At 43.7% G+C, this 23,462-nt stretch overlaps 1 long non-coding RNA gene across 1 annotated transcript; it reads left to right on the forward strand.

Moving 5' to 3' along the window:
- Positions 1 to 2,414: 2,414 nt before the first annotated feature.
- Positions 2,415 to 12,867, forward strand: LOC141727957 (uncharacterized). The gene is made up of 3 exons (XR_012578725.1): positions 2,415 to 3,189; positions 10,014 to 10,103; positions 12,641 to 12,867. It is a non-coding gene; the product is annotated as an uncharacterized LOC141727957 (long non-coding RNA).
- The last annotated feature ends 10,595 nt before the right edge of the window (positions 12,868 to 23,462 follow it).

A 23,462-nucleotide genomic window follows, 5' to 3' on the forward strand; every position in this document is an offset into this window, starting at 1 on the left:
TTTTTTTTTTTTTTGCTTTTTTTCCCTTTTTCCCCCCTTTTTGCAGATGTCATTCTCTGCCACCTGACAAAGGAACAGAACACAGCAATTTTCCCTACCCTCAATAGTGGCTGTGTATTTGCAGCTCCCCTGGAACTGGAATTAATTTGGTGTGTGGGATTTTTAATTGGCTGCTCGTGGGGAGGAGCAGAGGATGAAAAGCTGCAGCTCTGCCTGGAGCTCTGTCGCTCTCCTGGTCTTCACTGCCAGAGGGGCTCAGGGTTGTTCTTCCCTGGTTTCTGCTGTGGAAGCCTCAGGGATGTCATGGATGGATGGGGCTGCTGCCTTCAAAGGGAGAAACCCCTCGGATGGGAGAGGGAATGGGAATGGTTGGTGGGGATGGATGGACATGGATGGGGATGGATGGATGGACACAGGGATGAAGGGATGGATGGATGGATGGATGGATGGATGGATGGATGGATGGGGGAATGATGGATGGATGGACAGGTGGAGGAAGGGAAGGATGGATGGAGGGACGGACACGAATGGGGATGGATGGATGGATAAATGGAGAATGGATGGATTGATGGATGGATGGAGGGATGATGGATGGGTGGACAGGTGATGGATGGATGGACAGACGGACACGGGTGGATGAGTGGAGGGGTGATGGATGGACAGGTGGACAGATGGATGGATGGATAATGGAGGGAGGGAGGGATGGATGGATGGATGGATGGATGGATGGATGGATGGATGGACGGACACAGGGATGGACATGAATGGGGATGGATGGATGGATAGATGATGGATGGGTGGATGGATGGATGGATGGACACAGGGATGAAGGGATGGATGATGGATGGGTGGATGGGTGGATAAATGGAGAATGGATGGAGGGATGGATGGACGGACACACACGGGGATGGATGGATGGATGGATACAGGGATGGATGGATGGATGGATACAGGGATGGATGGATGGATGGACAGACAGAGATGGATGAGGGAATGATGGATGGATGGATGGATGAAAGGATGATGGATGGATGGATCCATGGATGGATGGATGGACACAGGGATGAAGGGATGGGTGGATAAATGGAGAATGGATGGAGGGATGGATGGACGGACACACACGGGGATGGATGGATGGATGAGGAATGGATGATGGAGGGATGGGTGAATGGATGGATGGATGGACGGACACAGGGATGGACATGAATGGGGATGGATGGATGGATGATGGATGGGTGGACAGGTGATGGATGGATGGACGGATGGACACAGGGGTGGTTGGGTGGAGGGATGATGGATGGATGGATGGACACAGGGGTAGACATGAATGGGGATGGATGGATGGATGGATGGATGATGGAGGGATGGATGGATGGGTGGAGGGGTGATGGATGGACATGGATGGGGATGGATGGACACAGGGATGAAGGGATGGATGGATGGATGGATAAATGAAGAATGGATGGATGGACGGACGGACACACACGGGGATGGATGGATAGATGAGGAATGGGGATGGATGGATGGATACAGGGATGGATGGATGGACGGACACAGATGGATGAGGGAATGATGGATGGACGGACGGATGGAGGAAGGGATTGATGGATGGAGGGATGATGGATGGATCCATGGACTGAGGGATGATGGATGGATGGATGTGGATGGATGGATCCATGGATGGATGGATGGACACAGGGATGAAGGGATGGATGGATGGATGAATGGATGGATGGATGGATGATGGATGGATGGACGGACGGACACAGGGGTGGATGAGTGGAGGGATGATGGATGGACGGATGGACAGATGGATGGATGGATAATGGAGGGAGGGAGGGATGAATGGATGGACACAGGGATGGATGGACGGATGGAGGAAGGGAAGAATGGAGGAAGAGATGATGGATGGAGGGATTGATGCATGGATCCATGGACTGAGGGATGATGGATGGATGGATGGATGGATGGATGGATGGATGGATGGATGGATGGATGGACGGACGGACACAGGGATGAAGGGATGGATGGATGGATAAATGGAGAATGGATGGATGATGGATGGGTGGACAGGTGATGGATGGATGGACAGACGGACACAGGGATGGATGAGTGGAGGGGTGATGGATGGATGGATGGACGGACAGGGATGGATGATAGATGGGTGGAGGGAAGGAGGGAGGGATGGATGGATGGATATGGACGGATGGATGGATGGACAGATGGACACAGGGATGGATGAACAATGGATGGGTGGAGAGATTGAATAATGGATGAATGGACACAGGGATGGATGGATGGATCCATGGATGGACGGACACAAGGACAGATGGACAGACGGATGGATGGATGATGGATGGATGGACACAGGAATGGAGAGATGAATGGACACAGGGATGGATGGATGGACGATGGATCAATGGATGGATGGATGGACGGACGGATGGACAGATGGACGGCATCCCTCATTCCAATGGTGCCACCTTCAGACTCAGACCTGCCATTGCACACTGACAGCCTGTGAGCTGCCAGGTTTCCCCCCTACCAAAAATTTCTCTTTTGCAATCACTGTGTTCAAAGCCAGGTCTAAGCTGGCAGAAATTGGGGTTTTATCCCCCATTCCATGGATGAGCATGGAAAAAGCCTCAGGTGCCACCTTCATCATCCTCACTAAACCTCTCCTGGGAGGGCTTTTAGGATTTTATCCCCCCTCCAAAAAAATCTTAAAGGCAGGTTCTGAACAGATTGAAATGTAAATAAAGGAGACACTCCTTGTGTGGCTTGGGTGGATTTAAATCAACTTGGAATGGGCAGAAAATGGGGAAAACACAGGGAAAAAATAGGCTGGAAATGGGGATAAAGGTGTGAGGTGCTTTAAGTAGTTCAGGAATGGGATTCCAGCAGGGAAAAAAGAGGGAAAAAATGGGATGATGGAGATGGGGATAAAGGTGTGAGGTGCTTTAAATAGTTCAGGAATGGGCTGGATTCCAGCAGGGAAAAAACAGGGAAAAATGGGATGATGGAAATGGGGATGAAGGTGTGAGGTGCTTCAGCTGCTGTTGAGAGGAGCTGGAATTCCCTGCAGGATCCTTTCAATTGCTGAAAATTCTCTTTTTTTTTTTTTAATTTTAGGAGATTTGTCCTTTCCCCCTGCAGCAAGTGCCAGAGGAGGTGGGGACACCTGCCCAGGTAGGTGCCAGCAGCACCCACAGACACCCAAACACCTCCAGAAATTTCTTTTTTTAGGAGATTCCAGGAGGTTTTTGTCTTCAGGCTGGATTTGGAGTCTCCAACTGGAGTTTCAATATTCTCCATTTTTAAAAATTCTAAATTTTAAAAAAATATCTGAGTTTGGATAAGAAGATCTAAAGGTTTATCAAGGGCATGAATCACTGACCTGCCTCAGGAGCAGCTCCAGAGGTTCCTCCAAGGAATTCCCAGCTAAAATTGGGCAGAAATCATTTTTTTAGGAAATTTCAGTGAGGTTTTTGTCCTCACTCCCGGCTCCAGGCTGGATTTGGAGTCTCCAATTGGAGTTTCCATATTCTCCATGTTTAAAAATTCTAAATTTTAAAAAAATATCTGAGTTTTGATAAGAAGATCTAAAGGTTTATCAAGGGCATGAATCACTGACCTGCCTCAGGAGCAGCTCCAGAGGTTCCTCCGACAATTCCCAGTTAAAATTGGGCAAAAATCAATTTTTTAGGAGATTCCAGTGGGTTTTTGTCCTCACTTCTGGCTTTAGGCTGGATTTGCAGTCTCCAATTGGAGTTTCAATATTCTCCATCTTTAAAAATGTCTAATTTTAAAAAATATCAGTGTTTGGATAAGAACATCCAAAGGTCCTGAGTCACTGACCTGCCTCAGGAGCAGCTCCAGAGTTGTTCCCGTGTTCCTCAAGGAATTCCCAGCCAGGCCAGAGCTGTTTCTTGAGCAAAAATCAATTTTTTAGGAGATTCCAGGAGGTTTTTGCCCTCACTCCCGGCTCCAGGCTGCGTTTGGAGTCTCCAGCAGAGGGCGCTGTGTCGCTGCCAGCCCCGAGCTCCTCATCCCAGCGAGCCCGCTAATTAACTGAGACGCTAATTAGCAGCTGCTCTGGGGGCTGGACATCCTCATGTGACCGCTGCTTCCTCTTGCCTCACTTTCCTAAAAAAAAATAACCCAAAAATGTCCCTTTTTTGCCCTGATTTGTGCACTTGGGGTGTCCTCGGTAGGGGATGGATGTGGGGTCCCCTGAGGCACAAATTTCATCCAAACCGGGAACAAAACGGAGAAAAAACAAAAAAGAGGAAAACTCGGCGAGGTTGTTCTTGTAATTTCTGGTGGGAAAATATTTGTGCAAATATTTGAACAGGGAAGGGAATGGAGAATTCCTGAGGGAACAGGGAAAGGAATGGAGAATTCCTGAGGGAAATGGAGAATTCCTGAGGGAGATGGAGAATTCCTGAGGGAGATGGGAAAGGAATGGAGAATTCTTGAGGTAAATGGAAGGGAATGGAGAATCCTGAGGGAAATGAATGGAGAGTTCCTGAGGGAGATGGAGAATTCCTGAGGGAGATGGGAAAAGGAATGGAGAATTCCTGAGGGAAATGGAAAGGGAATGGAGAATTCCTGAGGGAGATGGGAAGGGAATGGAGAATTCCTGAGGGAGATGGAGAATTCCTGAGGGAGATGGGAAAGGAGTGGAGAATTCCTGAGGGAAATGGGAAAGGAATGGAGAATCCTGAGGGGGCTAGAGAATTCCTGAGGGAGATGGAGAATTCCTGAGGGAAATGGGAAGGGAATGGAGAATTCCTGAGGGAAATGGAGAATTCCTGAGGGAGATGGGAAAAGGAATGGAGAATTCCTGAGGGAGATGGGAAGAGAACTGAGAATTCCTGAGGGAGAAGGAAGGGAATGGAGAATTCCTGAGGGAAATGGAGAATTCTTGAGGGAAATGGGAAAGGAAGGGAGAATTCCTGAGGGAAATGGGAAGGGAATGGAGAATCCTGAGGGAAATGAATGGAGAATTCCTGAGGGAAATGGAGAATTCCTGAGGGAGATGGGAAGAGAATTGAGAATTCCTGAGGGAAATGGAAAGGAATGGAGAATTCCTGAGGGAAATGAATGGAGAATTCCTGGGAGAAATGGGAAGGGAATGGAGAATTCCTGAGGGAGATGGAGAATTCCTGAGGGAAATGGGAAGGGAATGGAGAATTCCTGAGGGAAATGGAGAATTCCTGAGGGAGATGGAGAATTCCTGAGGGAAATGGGAAGGGAATGGAGAATTCCTGAGGGAGATGGAGAATTCCTGAGGGAAATGGGAAGGGAATGGAGAATTCCTGAGGGAAATGGAGAATTCCTGAGGGAGATGGAGAATTCCTGAGGGAAATGGGAAAGGAATGGAGAATTCCTGAGGGAGATGAATGGAGAATTCCTGAGGGAAATGAGCTTTTCATGCTCTGAGTTCCCCCCCCATTCCTTAAATGACACAAATCCCTCTTTTTTTTCGGGATTTATATCCTGCAGAAACAGAGCTGCCCTGGCTCAGCAATCACTGATGGATCCCATTTCCCAGGGGTCATTAAGACATTTAATTTTGTCACTAATTGCCTGGACAAAATTGCTGATCCTGGAAGATTGAGGCCACTTGTGTAACACCAACCACATTGAAACAACCTCATTTAAACCCAAACCTTGCTTCCAAATCCTTCCTCTGGATATTTTTCCTCCTTTCCCTGTTTTTCTATGGTGAAATTTTCCCAGCTGGGGGAATATCCCCACCCTGGGGAATGTTTGGTTTTTTGTGGGGGTGTTTTTAGGGATTTTAAACAATTTAAATTTTTAATTTAATTAACAATTAATTAACAATTGATTTTTTAATTTTTAAAATTTTTAAAATTTAAAATTTAAATTTTTTTACTTAATATTTTACTGGAGAAATCTCCAAATTGTTGGAGCAACCTATGGGATAACTCTGAGAACCCTGCAAAGCAAAATTCCTGCAGTTTTTGGGATGTTCTTGGTGTGGATTTTGCTGGTTTTGGGATGTTCTTTTTGTGTATTTTAAAATTCCTGCAGTTTTTGGGATGTTCTTGGTGTGGATTTTAAAATTCCCACTGTTTATGGGATGTTGTTGGTATGGATTTTAAAATTCCTGCATTTTTGGGATGTTCCTGGTATAGATTTTAAAATTCCTGCTGGTTTTGGGTGTTCTTAGTGTGGATTTAAAATTCCTCCCAATTTTAGGATGTTCTTGGTGTGGATTTTGCCATTTTTGTGATGTTCTTGGTGTAGATTTTTAAATTCCTGTCCTTTTTGAGATGTTTTTGGTGTGGATTTAAAATTCCTCCCATTTTTAGGATGTTCTTGGTGTGGATTTTAAATTTCCTGTTGTTTTTGGGATGTTGTCAGCGATACAACAGATCCCTTTAGATCCTGGCAGAGTCTTTGGACCGAAATAATTCAATAATTCCATTAAACCTCAGGAGCAGGGAAGGGGAAAAAAAAAACTCTTTTAAAAATAGAAATAGATAGGGAAATTTTTGGTATAGGCAGGGAAACCTGGATAGAGAAAAGGAAAACCTGAATCCAGACAGGAAAACCTGAATCCAGGCAGGAAAACCTGGATACAGACAGGAAAATTTGGATAGAGGCAGGAAAACCTGGATACAGGGAAGGAAACCTGGATACAGACAGGAAAACTTGGATGCAGGCAGGAAAACCTGAATCCAGGCAGGAAAACATGAATAGAGGCAGGAAAACCAGGATACAGACAGGGAAACACTCAGGGAAACCTGGATAGAGCCAAGGAAACCTGGATACAACTGGGAAAACCTGGATGCAGGCAGGAAAACCTGAATCCAGACAGGAAAACCTGGATGCAGGCAGGAAAACCTGAATCCAGACAGGAAAACCTGGATGCAGGCAGGAAAACCTGAATCCAGACAGGAAAACCTGGATGCAGGCAGGAAAACCTGAATATGAGGAAGGAAACCTGAATAGAGCCAGGGAAATTTTGGTATAGGCAGGAAAACCTGGAGAGAGGCAGGAAAATTTGGATAGAGGCAGGAAAACCTGGAAGCAGGCCAGAAAACCTGGATACAGGGAAGGAAACCTGGATACAGGGAAGGAAACCTGGATAGAGCCAGGGAAATTTTGGTAGAGGCAGGGAAATCTGGATAGAGAAAAGGAAAACCTGGATACAGACAGGAAAATAGGCAGGAAAACCTGGATACAACAAGGAAAGCCTGGATAGAGGCAGGAAAATTTGAATCCAGACAGGAAAACATGGATAGAGGCAGGAAAACCTGGATAGAGGCAGGAAAACCTGGATATAGGCAGGGAAACACTCAGGGAAACCTGGATAGAGCCAAGGAAACCTGGATACAACCGGGAAAACCTGGATAGAGGCAGGAAAATTTGGATAGAGGCAGGAAAACCTGGATACAGACAGGAAAACGTGGATACAGACAGGAAAACTTGGATGCAGGCAGGAAAACCTGAATATGGGGAAGGAAACCTGGATAGAGCCAGGGAAATTTTGGTATAGGCAGGGAAACCTGGATACAGGCAGGGAAACAGCCACAGGCAGGGAAACACTCAGGGAAACCTGGATAGAGAAAAGGAAAACCTGGATACAAGCAGGAAAAGCTGCGTGGCTTTGGAAAGGGAAGCACGAAAGGAGAAACCCAAAGCAGCCCAAAATTCCAGGGAAAACTGACAGAAACAATCCTGTCCCTGCAGGATTTCAGCCCAGCTCGGCCTGGAGGGAAGGGAATTCTCATTTTTGATTAATTTGCCATTAATGGGTTCGTTTTACCTGGCTGAGGGGTTTGGGGTTGGTTTGTGTGGGGCTGATTTTGGCAGCAGCTTCACCTCCATGGAAAATCCCTGTGCAGCCAGGATGGCAGCTGGAGGTTGGATCTCATCCCAAAATTCCTGCCCTGGAATCTCCCATTTTGTCAGCTCGTGGCCCTGTTTGTGTGTGGGGATGAATTCCCTGGAATTTCAATCATTTGGGGGCTTGGAGCAACCTGGGGCAGTGGAACCAGGTGGGATTTGAGATTTTTCCATCCCAAATAATTCCAGGATTCCCTGAACCTCAAGGATTTCCCATTCCAAGGGATCCTGATGATCCAGGTGCTTTTTTCCATTCCCAAATCCTAAAACCTCCCCAGAATCCAGGGATTCCTGGGTGGTTCTGTGGAAAATCTCCCTGGAGCAATGGGAAATATTCAATTCCAGAGGTTTGGAGCAATGGGAATGGTGGAACTGGGTGGGATTTGAGTTTTTTCCATCCCAAACCATTCCAGGATTCCCTGAACCTCAGGGATTTCCCATTCCAAAGCCAATTCCAAATTCACCTTTATTTTTTTTTCCCTGCCCTCACCTTGTTATTTCCACACAGAGCAATGTGAAACCTGTCCAAAATCCCTGTTAAAAACCAAAACCAAAACAAATTTAAATTGTTTTTGGCTGTTCCTCACCCCTGATCCCATTGCAGAGAAAGAGGGAGGTAAAAAGAAACCCCAGCCCAGAAAAAAAACCAAAACAAAACTAAAATAAATCTTGTTTGTGTTGAAGCAGCGAGAAGGAAAACAAGCAGGGTTGGATTTCAGCTCTGGATTCTTGGAATTTTCTCCTCTGTGAGTGCAGCTGGGTTGAGCAATGAATGTGCTGGGAAGGGGACGTGAGGCACGAGGGGTTTTTGGGAGCTTTCCCAAGCTCAGCTCGTTCCTGCAGCCTGGCACTGAGCTTTTCTTGGAAATTCAACCTTCCAGGATGTGCCCAGCCACGGCAGGAAACTTCATTTTTTGGTGCTGAAATGCTCAGGAACTTTTTTCTGTGCTGAAATCTCTTTTTTCTCTGCTGAAATCTCTTTTTTCTGTGCTGAAATCTCTTTTTTTCTCTGCTGAAATCTCTTTTTTCTCTGCTGAAATCTCTTTTTTTTCTCATTTTTATAGTGAAAAAAAATCTCATTTTTATAGTGAAATGCTCTGTAACCGTCCCTGCAATGATGTAAATACTTCTTTCTTCATATTCCCCCCCTAAAAAAATGATGAAAATTTTTCTTCCTCATCTTCTTTGAAATGGGACAAACTCCTCCTCTTCTTCATATTCCACCCCAAAAAATGATGCAAAGTTCTCTTTTTCATATTTTCTGAAATGGGGCAAATTCCTCATTTTCTTCAGATTCCACCCCAAAAATGATGCAAAATCCTCTTATTTTTATTCTTTTCTGAAATGGGGCAAACTCCTCCTTTTCTTCATATTCCCAACCCAGAAAAATTATGCAAAATTCTCTTTTTCATATTTTCTTCTGAAATGGGGGGAGTTCCTCCTGTTTTTCATATTCTCCCCAAAAAAATGATAAAAATTACTCTTTAATTTTATTCTTTTCTGAAATGGGGCAAACTCTTCATTTTCTTCATATTCCCCCCAAAAATGGGGGAAATTTCTCTTATTTTTCATATTTCCCCCCAAAACTGATGCAAAATCCTCTTATTTTTATTCTCTTCTGAAATGGGGCAAACTCTTCATTTTCTTCATATTCTCCCCCCCAAAAAATGATTAAATTTATTTCATATTTTCTGCTGAAATGGAGGAAATTCCTCTTATTCTTCATATTCCACCCAAAAAAAATGATGCAAAATCCTCTTATTTTTATTCTTTTCTGAAATGGGGCAAACTCTTCATTTTCTTAATATTCCCCCCCAAATTGATTAAAATTATTTCATATTTTCCTCTGAAATGGAGGAAATTCCTCTTATTTTTCATATTTCCCCCCAAAAAATGATGCAAAATCCTCACTCAAGCTGTGATTTATAAAATCAAAGGAAAATTCCACTGTCATTATTCTGATTATTGATCAGTAAAGATTTTCCAGTGAATAATTAGATATTGATCAAATCAAGGGATGTCCCTCACCAATGATAATTAATGTAAATAATTGGGGTAAATATCCCAAATTTTAATTCCATTAATAACCCAGCTCTGGGCTGATTTATCTGAATTCTCATTTTCTTTGGCAGGAGCAATCCAGGAATCCAGAAAAAAATCAAAAATCCAGGAAAAAATCCAAAATCTCCACCTGGAGAACGAGGCTGCTCTGCAGTAGGAAGGTGAGCGGATTTGTCTCATTATTAATTAATTTCCCATTAATTAATTGGTTGATTTTATGTGGAAAACTGTCTGGATGAGGGGTTTGGATGTGAATTTGGGTTCTGTGCTGTAATTACCTCGTTAATTAGGGAAATTGCATTTCAGAGGGGACCTGGAGCTGGGTGGGAGTTTCCATGGGAAATTCTGTGAAGGGGTTGTTTGGGGTTATTTGGATTTTTTGGGGTTTTTTTTGGGGTTTTTGGGGGTTATTTGGGGTTTTTTTGGGTTTTTTTTTGGGTTATTTGGGTTTTTTGGGGTTATTTGGGGTTTTTTTGGGGTATTTTTTGGGTTTTTTGGGGTTGTTTGGGGTTATTTGGGGTTTTTTTTAGGGTTATTTGGGTTTTTTTGGGTTTTTTGGGGTTTTTTTTAGGGTTATTTGGGTTTTTTTGGGTTTTTTGGGGTTGTTTGGGGTTATTTGGGGGGTTTTTTAGGGTTATTTGGGGTTATTTGGGTTTTTTGGGTTTTTTTGGGGTTATTTGGGGTTATTTGGTGTTGTTTGGAGGTGACAAACCCAGAGCTGGGAGTTGTGCCTGTGTTGTCCCAGGGCTGGATCATCCTCAGGGATTTTTTTGTTGGAATTTTGTTGGAATTTTGTTGGAATAACTTTGGGAATTCAAAGGGCAGGAGGATGAGCCCTCTGTGGATTTGAGAGAGGTTTGATCTCCCCACAGGAGACCAAACTTTGGGACATTGAGGTGATGATGATGATGATGATGATGATGATGATGATGATGATGATGATGAGTGGTTGCTGGCTCACCCAAAGAGCTGAGATCCAGGTGCATCCAGAGCTCTGCCTTTCCCCCGCCTTTAGGAGATGGAAATGAGCTGATTTTGTACATTTTTGGTGAAAAATCCTTTAAAATCCCATTTTTTAAAGGGAAAAAAACCCAGGATTTCCTTGCCTGCAGTTCCTTAGTGCGGCCTGCAGAGGGCGCGCGTGGGCCGCGCTTGTGAGGCTTCGCTTTTATTATTTATTAATTCGCTTTAATCTCATTATTTCTATGGAAACGCTTTATTTATATAGATATATATTATAATATATAGATATATATTATATATAATATATATATATATATATATAATATATACATATATATATAATATATATATAGATAGATATATAGATATATTGATAGATATATAGATATAGATATATATATATAGATATATATTATAATATATAGATATATAGATATATAATATATATATAGATATATATATATAATATATACATATATATATATAATATATATAGATAGATATATAGATATATTGATAGATATATAGATATAGATATATATTATAATATATAGATATATATTATAATATATAGATATATATATAGATATATATACTTTATATATGTATATATAATATAGATATATATAGATAGATATATAGATAATATATAGATATATATTATCTATGGAAATCTCATTATTTCTATGGAAACGCTTTATTTATATAGATATATATTATAATATATATCTATATAATATACATAATATATAGATATATATATATAATATATATATTATATATATATATATATATATAGATAGATAGATAATATATAGATATATATTATCTATGGAAATCTCATTATTTCTATGGAAACTTCATCAAAACGCTTTAATTAAAAATTAGAACCACCAGCAGAGCAGGGGGAGGCTCTGCAGGGCCACCAGGAGCAGTGAGGATTTTTGGATGAGGATGATGAGGATGATGAGGATGGATTTTCACCCTGATTTCATCTCTTCACCACAACCCCAACGCCAAAAAAATCATTATTTCTATGGAAACGCTTTATTTATATATATAGTATATATATCTATATATTATATATAATATATATCTATATATTATAATATATATCTATATAAATATATATATTATCTATGGAAATCTCATTATTTCTATGGAAACGCTTTATTTATATAGATATATATTATAATATATAGATATATATTATGTATAATATATAGATATATATATAGATATATATAGATAATATATACATATATATATATATAGATATATATATAATATATACATATATATATTATATATATAGAGATATGTATATATATATTATATATAATATATAGATATATATAGATATATATAGATAATATATACATATATATAGATATAGATATATATATAATATATACATATATATATTATATATATATATATGTATATATATATATAATATAGATATAGATAGATATATATATATAGATAATATATAGATATATATTATCTATGGAAATCTCATTATTTCTATGGAAACTTCATCAAAAACGCTTTAATTAAAAATAGAACCACCAGCAGAGCGGGGTGAGGCTCTGCAGGGCCACCAGGAGCAGTGAGGTTTTTTGGATGAGGATGAGGATGATGAGGATGGATTTTCACCCTGATTTCATCTCTTCACCACAACCCCAACGCCCAAAAAATCACCCCAAAAATCAAATTTGCTGCCCAACCTCAGGGTGCCACCAGCAGGTGGCAGCACCTGCCCCTGCTGCCCGTGTTATTCCTGGCTGGGAGATTCCCTGGATCCAACCCCGCAGTCTGGACCGACTGACAGACAGACAGCATTCCTGCGCCCTTAGGTAAGCACGGACAGACAGACACCCATTATGCAAATCCCCAAACATTCCTCACATTGTCTAAATAAGGTGCTGTTTCAGACCCAAGCTTTTGGGTGCCTTCCAGCTGGAGGTAGGATTTTTTAATTTTTTTTTTTAATTCTTTATATTTTAATTCTTTATATTTTATATGCTTTATATTTATATTCTTTATTCTTTATAATTTTTTAAATTCTTTTCTTCCCCCTGATCAGCCTGAATTTTTGCCCAGATGTGCAGTGAGGAGAGAAAATTGAGCAGATAAAAAAAAACTTTTCTGCTCCTGTTGTGCTTCTTGCTGCTGGGTGCTGTTAAATGTGTTTTATATTTATTTTTTGCACGGAATTTGTGGTGTTTTTTGCAATCAGCTGTGAGTGGGGAGGGTGCAGTGGCCCAGCCTTGCCCTGCCTGCTCATGGCTGGGGATGGATCATCAGGGATGATCCAGAGCCTTTGGAGCTCTCTGTGCCATTTGCACTCTGTCCTTTTTTTACACACAGAAATTCCCAGAGCCTTTCAAGCCCTGTGGCTGCAGAGTTGTTGGTGCTGCTCTGGCTCTTTCACCATCCTGAAATTCCCAGGAATTTTCCTTCCATGCTGCTTCTGTCCCTAAAATCCATCCTTTAAATCTGTCTGTAAAATCCATCCCTCAAATCTCTCCTTGGAGCACACAAAGAATTCAGATTGAACTCCTGAGCTGCTCCAGGAGTTGGGAATTGGATCTTGGCCCTGCCAGGAAAACAATGGAAACCTTTCTGCTCCTGAATCCACATGAAATTCCAGTCCCTAAAATCCATCCTTAAAATTCTCTCTGTAAAATCTGTCCCTCAAATCTCTCCTTGGAGCACACAAAGAATTCAGATTGAATTCCTGAGCTGCTCCAGGAGTTGGGAATTGGCCTCAACCCTGCCAGGAAAACATTGGAAAACTTTCTGCTCCTAAATCCACGTGATTTTCTGGGAATTCACTTGGAAGGCTGGCTCAGAAATCCCTGCCCAGGGTGAGGAGTTTGTTCTGGTTTCTTTGTGGTGGCCTCTCAGTACCAGCTCTGCTCTTCCATTCCTTGCCTTTCAAAAAAAAAGGCAAAAAAAAAATTCATCTGTTTTGTTGTTTTTCCTATTTAAATTGCATCATCCCTCCTGTTTTTCCTGAGAGTTGTTTGTTTATTTAGGGGCACAGTTAATCCTTTAAGGATTAAAGGGAGAAAAATTGGGATGTTCACCCTGGTTTTAGGGGGGAATGGGGAGAGGGAGAGGGGTTTGCCCCATTTTTGGAGGAAATTAGGAGGAGAGGTGTTTGTCTGATTTTTTGAGGGGGAATATGAAGGATAGGAGGTGCTTCCCTCATTTTTGGGAGGGAATGAGGAGAAGAAGTGTTTGTGTCATTTTTAGGGTGAATGAGGAGAGGGAGAGATGTTTGCTCAATTTTGGGGTGAAAATGAGGAGAGGGAGAGATGTTTATCTAATATTTTGAGGGGGAATATGAAGGATAGGAGCCGCTTCCCCCATTTTTGGGAGACAGTGAGGAGAAGGAGAGGGTTTTGCCTCATTTTTGGAGGGAATGAGGAGAAGAAGTGTTTGTGTCATTTTTAGGTGGGAATGAGGAGAAGGAGAGAATTTTTCCCCATTTTTGGTGGGAATGAGGAGAAGGAGAGATGTTTATCTAATATTTTGAGGGGGAATATGAAGGATAGGAGGGGCTTCCCTCATTTTTGGGAGGGAATGAGGAGAAGGAGAAGGTTTTGCCTCATTTTTGGAGGAAATTAGGAGGAGAGGTGTTTGTCCCATTTTTAGGTGGGAATGAGAAGAAGGAGAAGTTTTGCCCCATTTTTGGGGGAATGAGGAGAATGAGAGATGTTTTCCCAATTTTTGGGGGAATGAGGAGAAGGAAAGATGTTTTCCCCATTTTTAGGAGGAAATATGAAGAAGAGCAGGAATTCCCCCAAACAAAGCCACGAGGGAGACTCTGATCAGGGTGGGACCCTCATTTCCCACCATGGGAACTGTGATTCTGTCTTTTCCTGGGTGGGACCCTCAATCCCACTCTGATCTGTGTTTTCCTGCTGGAAATTCTGTTTTTTTTGGGGTGATCTGCATCCCCCATTTCCATTTCCACGCTCACGGCGCCGCCTTTGTTTGCAGCTGCATCCCAATTCCCCCCTCATCTCTGCCAGATTTTCCTCTCTGGCAGCAGGAAAATCCCAAATCCAAGCCCAGCCTGCAGTTCCCAGCAGTTCTGGAGATCTTTCCCAGCTCAGCTGAGCTCAGGTTTTGCTGCTTTGCCCTTTTCTGCTCAGAGATGGGAGATGAGGAAGGAGCTGACTCACGCTGGGGTTTGTCCTTCCTGCCCTCCCACGCTGCACCTGCACACCCCGGAGCCTCCACTGCCCCCACACGGCTTTGCCAGCCCAAAATTTCCCTTTTCTGCTGCTCCAGCAGCTGAGAAACCCCTGGGGTTTGTTTGGGGCAGATTTGGGCAGGACAAAGGGATGGCCGGGGTTTGCTGGTGCTGCCTTTGCCAGCCTGAGTCAGCCAACCTTTCCCTGGGAATGGTGGGAAACACCGGGATCATCCCAATAAACACCAAATAAACACCAGGATCATCCCAATAAACCCAATAAACACCAGGATCGTCCCCATAAACACCAAATAAACACCAGATCGTCCCAATAAACACCAGGATCATCCCAATAAACACCAAATAAACACCAGATCATCCCCATAAACCCAATAAACACCAGGATCATCCCAATAAACACCAGGATGATCCCAATAAACCCAATAAACACCAGGATGATCCCAATAAACACCAAATAAACACCAGATCATCCCAACAAACACCAGGATCTTCCCCATAAACACCAGGATCATCCAAATAAACACCAGGGTCGTCCAAATAAACACCAGGATCATCCAAATAAACACCAGATCATCCCAATGAACACCAGATCATCCAAATAAACACCAAATAAACACCAGATCATCCCAATAAACAACAGATCATCCAAATAAACAACAGGATCTTCCCCATAAACACCAGGATCATCCCAATAAACACCAGATCATCCCCAATAAACACCAGGATCGTCCCAATAAACACCAAATAAACACCAGGATCGTCCCAATAAACACCAGATCACCCCAATAAACAACAGATCATCCCAATAAACCACAGATCATCCCAATAAACACCAGGATCGTCCCAATAAACACCAGGATCATCCAAATAACAGATCATCCAAATAAACACCAGATCATCTCAATAAACACCAGGATTGTCCCAATAAACACCAAATAAACACCAGGATCTTCCAAATAAACCCCAGGATCATCCCAGTAAACACCAAATAAACACCAGGATCGTCCCAATAAACACCAGATCATCCCAATAAACACCAGGATCATCCCAATAAACACCAGGATCGTCCCAATAAACACCAGGATCATCCAAATAAACACCAGGATCATCCCAATAAACACCAGGATCATCCCAATAAACCACAGATCATCCCAATAAACACCAGATCATCCAAATAAACACCAGGATCATCCCAATAAACAACAGGATTGTCCCAATAAACACCAGATCATCCAAATAAACACCAGATCATCCAAATAAACACCAGGGTCATCTCCATAAACACCACATCGTCCCCAATAAACAACAGATCATTCCAATAAACACCAGGATCATCCAAATAAACCCCAGATCACCCCAATAAACAACAGATCGTCCCAATAAACACCAGGATCGTCCCAATAAACACCAAATAAACCCCAGATCATCCCAATAAACCCCCCCAGACACCCCATTCCAGCTGCAGGAAGTTTTCCCTTGTCTGCCCCCCAAACCGAGGAGCAAATCCTCCTAAATCCACACAAATCCATAAAATCCTCCCCCACCAAACATCCCCCATCCATAAAAAACCCCAAATCCCTGGGTTTGGGGTTGGTTTGGGGATTTGTTTCCCAGCAAGGCTCTCGTGCTCTCCGAGCTCGGGGGATTTGTCAGAATTCTGAGAAGTTCAGAGCTGCCAAAGCACAAAATGCTCATTTGGGGAGGGCTCAGCTGAACCTTTTTGGGGGAAACAGGAAACGCTGCCTGGCAGAGGTAAAAGCTGGGAAAAGCTGAGGAAATTGCAGCTCTTGGAAGTGAAATCACTGATGAAAGATTTGGGTGAAAACCCCAAGTTTTCAGGGAAAACCCAACAAACTGGGAAGGGTTTTGTGGTTTGTCAGAAACCTTTTCCTTCCTCCTGAGTTCCTGCACTTGAGCTCAGCAGCACAAAACTGATTTTTAAACTGCTTTTTTTTTTTTTTTTTTTACTTAAAACTGAAACTTGAAACTTAAAAACTGATTTTTGATCGGTTTAAATATTTTTTGAAACCCTCAGTGTGCAAACACAGGGAACAAGCTGGAATTGCTGATCCTTTGCTCCTTCCCTCCTGGATGTTGATTTTTCCTCCCTTCAGAGAGTTGACACCTCTTTGTTTGCCCAGGTTTTGGGGGAATTTGAGCTCAGTTTTCCCACAGAGGGGGATCCCAGCCCTTGGGAAAAGGGAATGTTTTTATCTGGGAAAGGCATCACAGGCTGGGAACGGCTCCAGCCGCGGTTCCCAGCCCCAAATTGAGGATTTTGGAGATTCCCAGAGCAGCTGTGGAGCCCTGGGAATGTGGGGTTGGGAATGTGGGGGAGCTTTGGGCTGGAGCTGCTGCAGGAGGGGACAGGAGTCAGGACTGGTGGGCAAATTCTCAAATATCAGCATTATCCAATTATCAAATATCAGCATTGTCCAATTCTCAAATATCAGCATTATCCAATTATTAAATATCAGCATTGTCCAATTATCAAATATCAGCATTGTCCAATTATCAAATGTCAGCATTATCCGGTTATCAAATATCAGCATTGTCCAATTATCAAATATCAGCATTATCCAGTTTCAAATATCAGCATTGTCCAATTATTAAATATCAGCATTATCCAATTATTAAATATCAGCATTGTCCAATTATCAAATATCAGCATTATCCGGTTATCAAATATCAGCATTATCCAATTATTAAATATCAGCATTGTCCAATTCTCAAATATCAGCATTATCCAGTTTCAAATATCAGCATTGTCCAGTAATCAAATAGCAGAATTATACAATTATCAAGTATCAGCATTATCCAATTATTAAATATCAGCATTATCCAATTATTAAATATCAGCATTATTCAATTATTAAATATCAACATTGTCCAATTCTCAAATATCAGCATTATCCAATTATCAAATATCTGCATTATCCGGTTATCAAATATCAGCATTGTCCAATTATCAAATATCAGCATTTTCCAGTAATCAAATAGCAGAATTATACAATTATCAAGTATCAGCATTATCCAATTATCAGATATTATCTGAATATAAAATATCAGCATTATCCAATTATTAAATATCAGCATTGTCCAATTATTAAATATCAGCATTATCCAGTTTCAAATATCAGCATTGTCCAATTATTAAATATCAGCATTATCCAATTATCAAATATCAGCGTTGTCCAATTATCAAATATCAGCATTGTCCAATTATCAAATATTTGCATTATCCGGTTATCAAATATCAGCATTGTCCAGTAATCAAATAGCAGAATTATACAATTATCAAGTATCAGCATTATCCAATTATCAGATATTATCTTAATATCAAATATCAGTATTTTCCAGTAATCAAATGTCAATATTGTCCAGTTATCAAATATTAATAATACACAACTATGAAATATCAATATGATCAAATTATGGCGATCCCAGCCAGCAGAATTTCCTCACACCAGAGCTGTGCCTGCACCCATCCTAAAATCCCCATTTTTAACCAAAAATCTGCATTTAAGGCTCTTTCCATGCCCAAATTCTGTCCTAATTTCATCCTGCACATCCCCACCCTGCAGCCTCCCACGGTGACATTTGGGAATTTGGGGATTTGGATATTTGGAGATTTGGGAATTTGGAGATTTGTTGATTTGGGGATTTGTTGATTTGGCAATTTGGGGATTTGGTGATATGGTGATTTGGGAATCTGGAATTTGGGGGCTTGGGAATTTGGCAATTTGGGGATTTGAGGATTTGGGAATTTGGGGATTTGTTGATTTGGTGATTTGGTGATATGGTGATTTGGGGATTTGGTGATTTGGGAATTTGGGGATTTTGTAATTTGGGAATTTGGTGATTTGGGAATTTGGCGATTTGGGGATTTGGTGATTTGGCAATTTGGGGATTTGGGAATTTGGCGATTTGGGGATTTGGTGATTTGGGAATTTGGGGATTTGGCGATTTGGGGATTTGGGAATTTGGGAGTTTGGGGATTTGGAGATTGGGGGATTTGGCAATTTGGGAATTTGGCAATTTGGGGATTTGGTGATTTGGGGATTTGGTGATTTGGGAATTTAGGAATTTGGCGATTTGGGGATTTGGGGATCTGGCAATTTGGCAATTTGGGGATTTGTTGATTTGGGAATTTGGGGATTTGGTGATTTGGGAATTTGGGGATTTGGAGATCTGGGGATTTGGTGATTTGGGAATTTGGGGATCTGGGAATTTGGGGATTTGGTGATATGGTGATTTGGGAATCTGGGAATTTGGCAATTTGAGGATTTGGCAATTTGGGGATTTGAGGATTTGGGGATTTGTTGATTTGGTGATTTGGGGATTTGGTGATATGGTGATTTGGGAATTTGGGGATTTGGTGATTTGGGGATTTGGGAATTTGGGGATCTGGGAGTTTAGCAATTTGGCAATTTGGGGATTTGGTGATTTGGTGATTTGGGAATTTGGGAATTTGGCGATTTGGTGATTTGGGAATTTGGCGATTTGGGGATTTGGCAATTTGGGAATTTGGGGGTTTGGGATGGTGTCCCAGCCGACTCAGCCCCGTTGGTGCCCAGCTTTGGGGCTGGGGGTGCTGTGGGATCCCCCAGCAGCTGCCACGGCCTCAGCCCCTCCTTGCTGGCAATTCCAGGATTTTTTCCCTGCTCCTTTCACACCCAGAGAGGAAAACTGGGCTGGGTGGGATCCTCAGGGAACGGGGAACGGGGAACGTGACTCATTCCCGTGCCAGGGAAGGGTTGGGAAGAGGAGGAGGAGGAGGAGGAGGAGGAGGAGGAGGAGCCGCTCTGTGCCAAGGCCTTCCCTCCTCCTGCTGCCTCCCTTTTTTAGCCCTCAGTAGCAGCTGAATTCCCAAACTGGAATCCCAAATTCCCAGTTTTTTTCACACCATGCTAAATTCTCCCTCTCCTCCCTCTATTTTTAACCCCGGCAGACTCCAGGTAGGAGCAGCACAAATTAATCTCAAATTCAGGATTTGAGGACTGGGGGTTAAGTTGAGTTCCTTCAGTGCTGTAAAAAAAGCACTCAAAAGTGATTTTTGGGCAAATAAAACCTGAATTTAGGTGGTTGGGGGAGTTGGATTTTTGACCCTGAGTTTTAAATTCAGCTCTTAAATGCAGATGGTTTTGCAGCAGATTGGGTGGGTGGGTGTTGGCTTTAAAATAGTGAAATTTGGGATAAAAATACATGGAAATTAACAGCTCACAAGCAAAAATAAATGGATTAAAAGTAGCTGGAATGGGTGAGGAGGAGGGGAACAGGATCAGCTGCGTCACCTCAGTGTCCTGGCACCGAGCTCCTCCTAATTTCACCTGCTTAATGAAGGTGCTAATTAGGCAGGGATTGCACAGGGCCGGGTCTGGCCAGCTCAGGTGAGCCTCTCCTTCATCCTTGTCCCAGTTTATCCCAGTTTATCCCAGTTTATCCCAGTTTATCCCAGTTTATTCCAGTCTGGTCACTCCAAGGCTTTTCCCAGCAGCACAGAAATGTTAATTATCCATTTTTTATCCAATTAGAGTTGCAAATTGGGATTTACAGCTGGGAATTCCAAGCCAACATCATTGTGCCCCTTTGCACTGTGCCGGGTTGCTCCATCCCTGGAATTCCCAGGGATCCAGGCCCGGCTGCTGCTTTTCCTCCTCCTCCCATCCCCACAGAACTGTGACTTTCCCTCCCCAGCTTTGTTTTTGTTCCTGCTGCAGCTCCAGAGGGTGACAGGGGGACAGAGCCACCCTCAGCCATCCCCAACACCACGAGGGGCTCAGAGCCCGATGGCTCCTCTGCATTTGTTTCATCATCAAACCCCAGTAAAGGCCACAGCTTCTCCAGGAATCCATCCCAGCCCCTCAAAGGCAGGAATTCCTTCCCAAATCTCCTCTTTTTCAGTTTGGAAGCCATTCCCTCCTGATGATTTTCTTGGCCTGATCATTTCCTGATCAAGCCATTCCCTCCTCATGACTCCTCTGCACTTATTTCACCATCAAACCCCAGCAAAGGCCACAGCTTCTCCAGGAATCCCATTCCAGCCCATCACAGGCAGGAATTCCCTCCCAAATCCCCCTTTTCCAGTCTGGAATCCATTCCCTGATCCTGATAATTTTCTTGTCTTGATCATTTCCTGATCACTCCTCTGCATTTGTTTCACCATCAAACCCCAGCAAAGGCTGCAGTTTCTCCTATCCCAGCCCCTCAAATGCAGGAATTCCCTCCCAAATCCCCTTTCCCAGTCTGGAATCCATTCCCTTTGTCCTGGCACTCTGTAAATAACCCCTGCACCTCCCTGCCAGCTCCTGCAGAGCTGCAATCCGCTCTCTCCAAAGCTGGAGAATTTCCCCTCTTTCCCTCTCCCTGTTTTTCACCCAACCTGCAGCAGATAATTTTCTAAATTTAAACCCCATCCATCCCAAAGGGCAGCTCCCTCACGTGCCTCAGCCCTTTGACACAGTGGGGAAAATTCCCTTTTTTAGCCTGGGCCGGCCGCTGGCAGAGCCCCAGCCCTGAGCTCAGCCCTGGAGCTGTGCCAGCCCAGCGTGACCGAGAGAAAAGAAAAGAACCTTCAGCTTCCTCCCAGAGAAAAGAACCTTCAGCTTCCTCCCGGCCCCTCACATGACGCTGCGCTCATCGGCCTTTTCCCAAAAAGCCGCGGTTTTGCGGGAAAACTGCAAAAAAGCTGCTGGGCTCCAGCAAGCACAGAGGAGTCATCGGGCTCTGAGCCCCCCTCGTGGGGTTTGGGGAGGATTGAGGGTGGCTTTGTCATCGCTGTCACCCTCTGGGGCTCCGGCAGGGATGAAAACAAAGCTGGGGAGGGAAAGTCACGGGACTGCGGGGATGGGTGGAGGAGGAAAGAGCAGGGGTGGCGCTCATGTGATGGCCGTGCCCCAAAGGGCACTCACGCGGCCCGGGAGCGGGAAATGAGCTGGGGCCTGGTGCCAGCAGGGCCCTGGAGCAGCTCTGTGGCCCCATTCCAGAGTGGGAATGATCCTCAGTGCCAGCAGGGCCTGTTTGTAGGAAATGGGAATTCCAGAGTGGCTTCATGTCCCCATTCCAGAATGGGAATAAACCCCAGTGCCAGCGGGGGATTGGGGATCCCGGAGCAGCTCTGTGTCCCCATTCCAGCACAGGAATGATCCCCAATGCCAGCAGGGCCTGTTTGTAGGAGATGGGAATTCCAGAGTGGTTCCATGTCCCCATTCCACAATGGGAATGAGCCCCAAATGCCAGCAGGGCCTGTTTGTAAGGAATGGGGATCCTGGAGCAGCTCTGTGTCCCTGTTTGAGAATGGGAATGAACCCCAGTGTCAGCAGGGGATTGGGGATCCCAGAGTGGCTCCATGTCCCTATTCCACAATGGGAATGAACCCCAATGCCAGCAGGGGAATGGGGATCCTGGAGCAGCTGTGTCCCCATTCCAGCACAGGAATGAGCCCAAATGCCAGCAGGGTCTTTTTGTAGGGAATGAAGATCCTGGAACAGCTCTGTGTCCCTTTCCAGAATGGGAATGATCCCAAATCCCTGATGCCAGCAGGGCCCTTTTGTAGGGAATGGGGATCCCAGAGTGGTTCCATGTCCCCTTCCAGAATGGGAATGAGCCCCAATGCCATCAGGGGAATGGGGGTCCTGGAGCAGCTCTGTGTCCCCATTCCAGAATAGGAATGATCCCCAATGCCAGCAGGGTCCTCCTGTAGGGAATGGGAATTCCAGAGTGGCTTCATGTCCCCATTCCAGAATGGGAATAAACCCCAGTGCCAGCAGGGGATTGGGGATCCTGGAGCAGCTCTGTGTCCTCATTCCAGCACAGGAATGAGCCCCAATGCCAGCAGGGTCTTCTTGTAGGGAATGGGGATCCCAGAGTGGCTCTATGTCCCCATTCCAGCACAGGAATGAGCCCCAATCCCTGATGCCAGCAAGGCCTTTTTGTCGGGAATGGGGATCCTGGAACAGCACTGTGTCCCTTTCCAGAATGGGAATGAGCCCCAATCCCTGATGCCAGCAGGGCTCATTTGTAGGGAATGAGGATCCCACAGTGGCTCCATGTCCCCATTCCAGCCTGGAGCTGCAGCTGGGTGTTCATCCCAAATTTGTGGGGTTCAGGTTTTGGGGTTTTGCTCCCCAGCAGGGCTGAGTTCTCCCATTCCAGGTGAATTCCTGCCTTAGGGAAAAGATTCTCCCTTGGGCTTCATTAGCAAAGGGCTGTTAATTATGGGGCTGCACCTGGGAAATTGGGGAGAAGGAGATTCCAGCCAGGCCTGAGCTCCCTGGAATGGGAGAGAAGGAAAAAAGGGATGAATTCCTTGGGGATGCTTCGGCTT

The sequence above is a fragment of the Zonotrichia albicollis genome, unplaced genomic scaffold (assembly GCF_047830755.1).
Source record: "Zonotrichia albicollis isolate bZonAlb1 unplaced genomic scaffold, bZonAlb1.hap1 Scaffold_418, whole genome shotgun sequence".
NCBI classification, from domain to species: domain Eukaryota; kingdom Metazoa; phylum Chordata; class Aves; order Passeriformes; family Passerellidae; genus Zonotrichia; species Zonotrichia albicollis.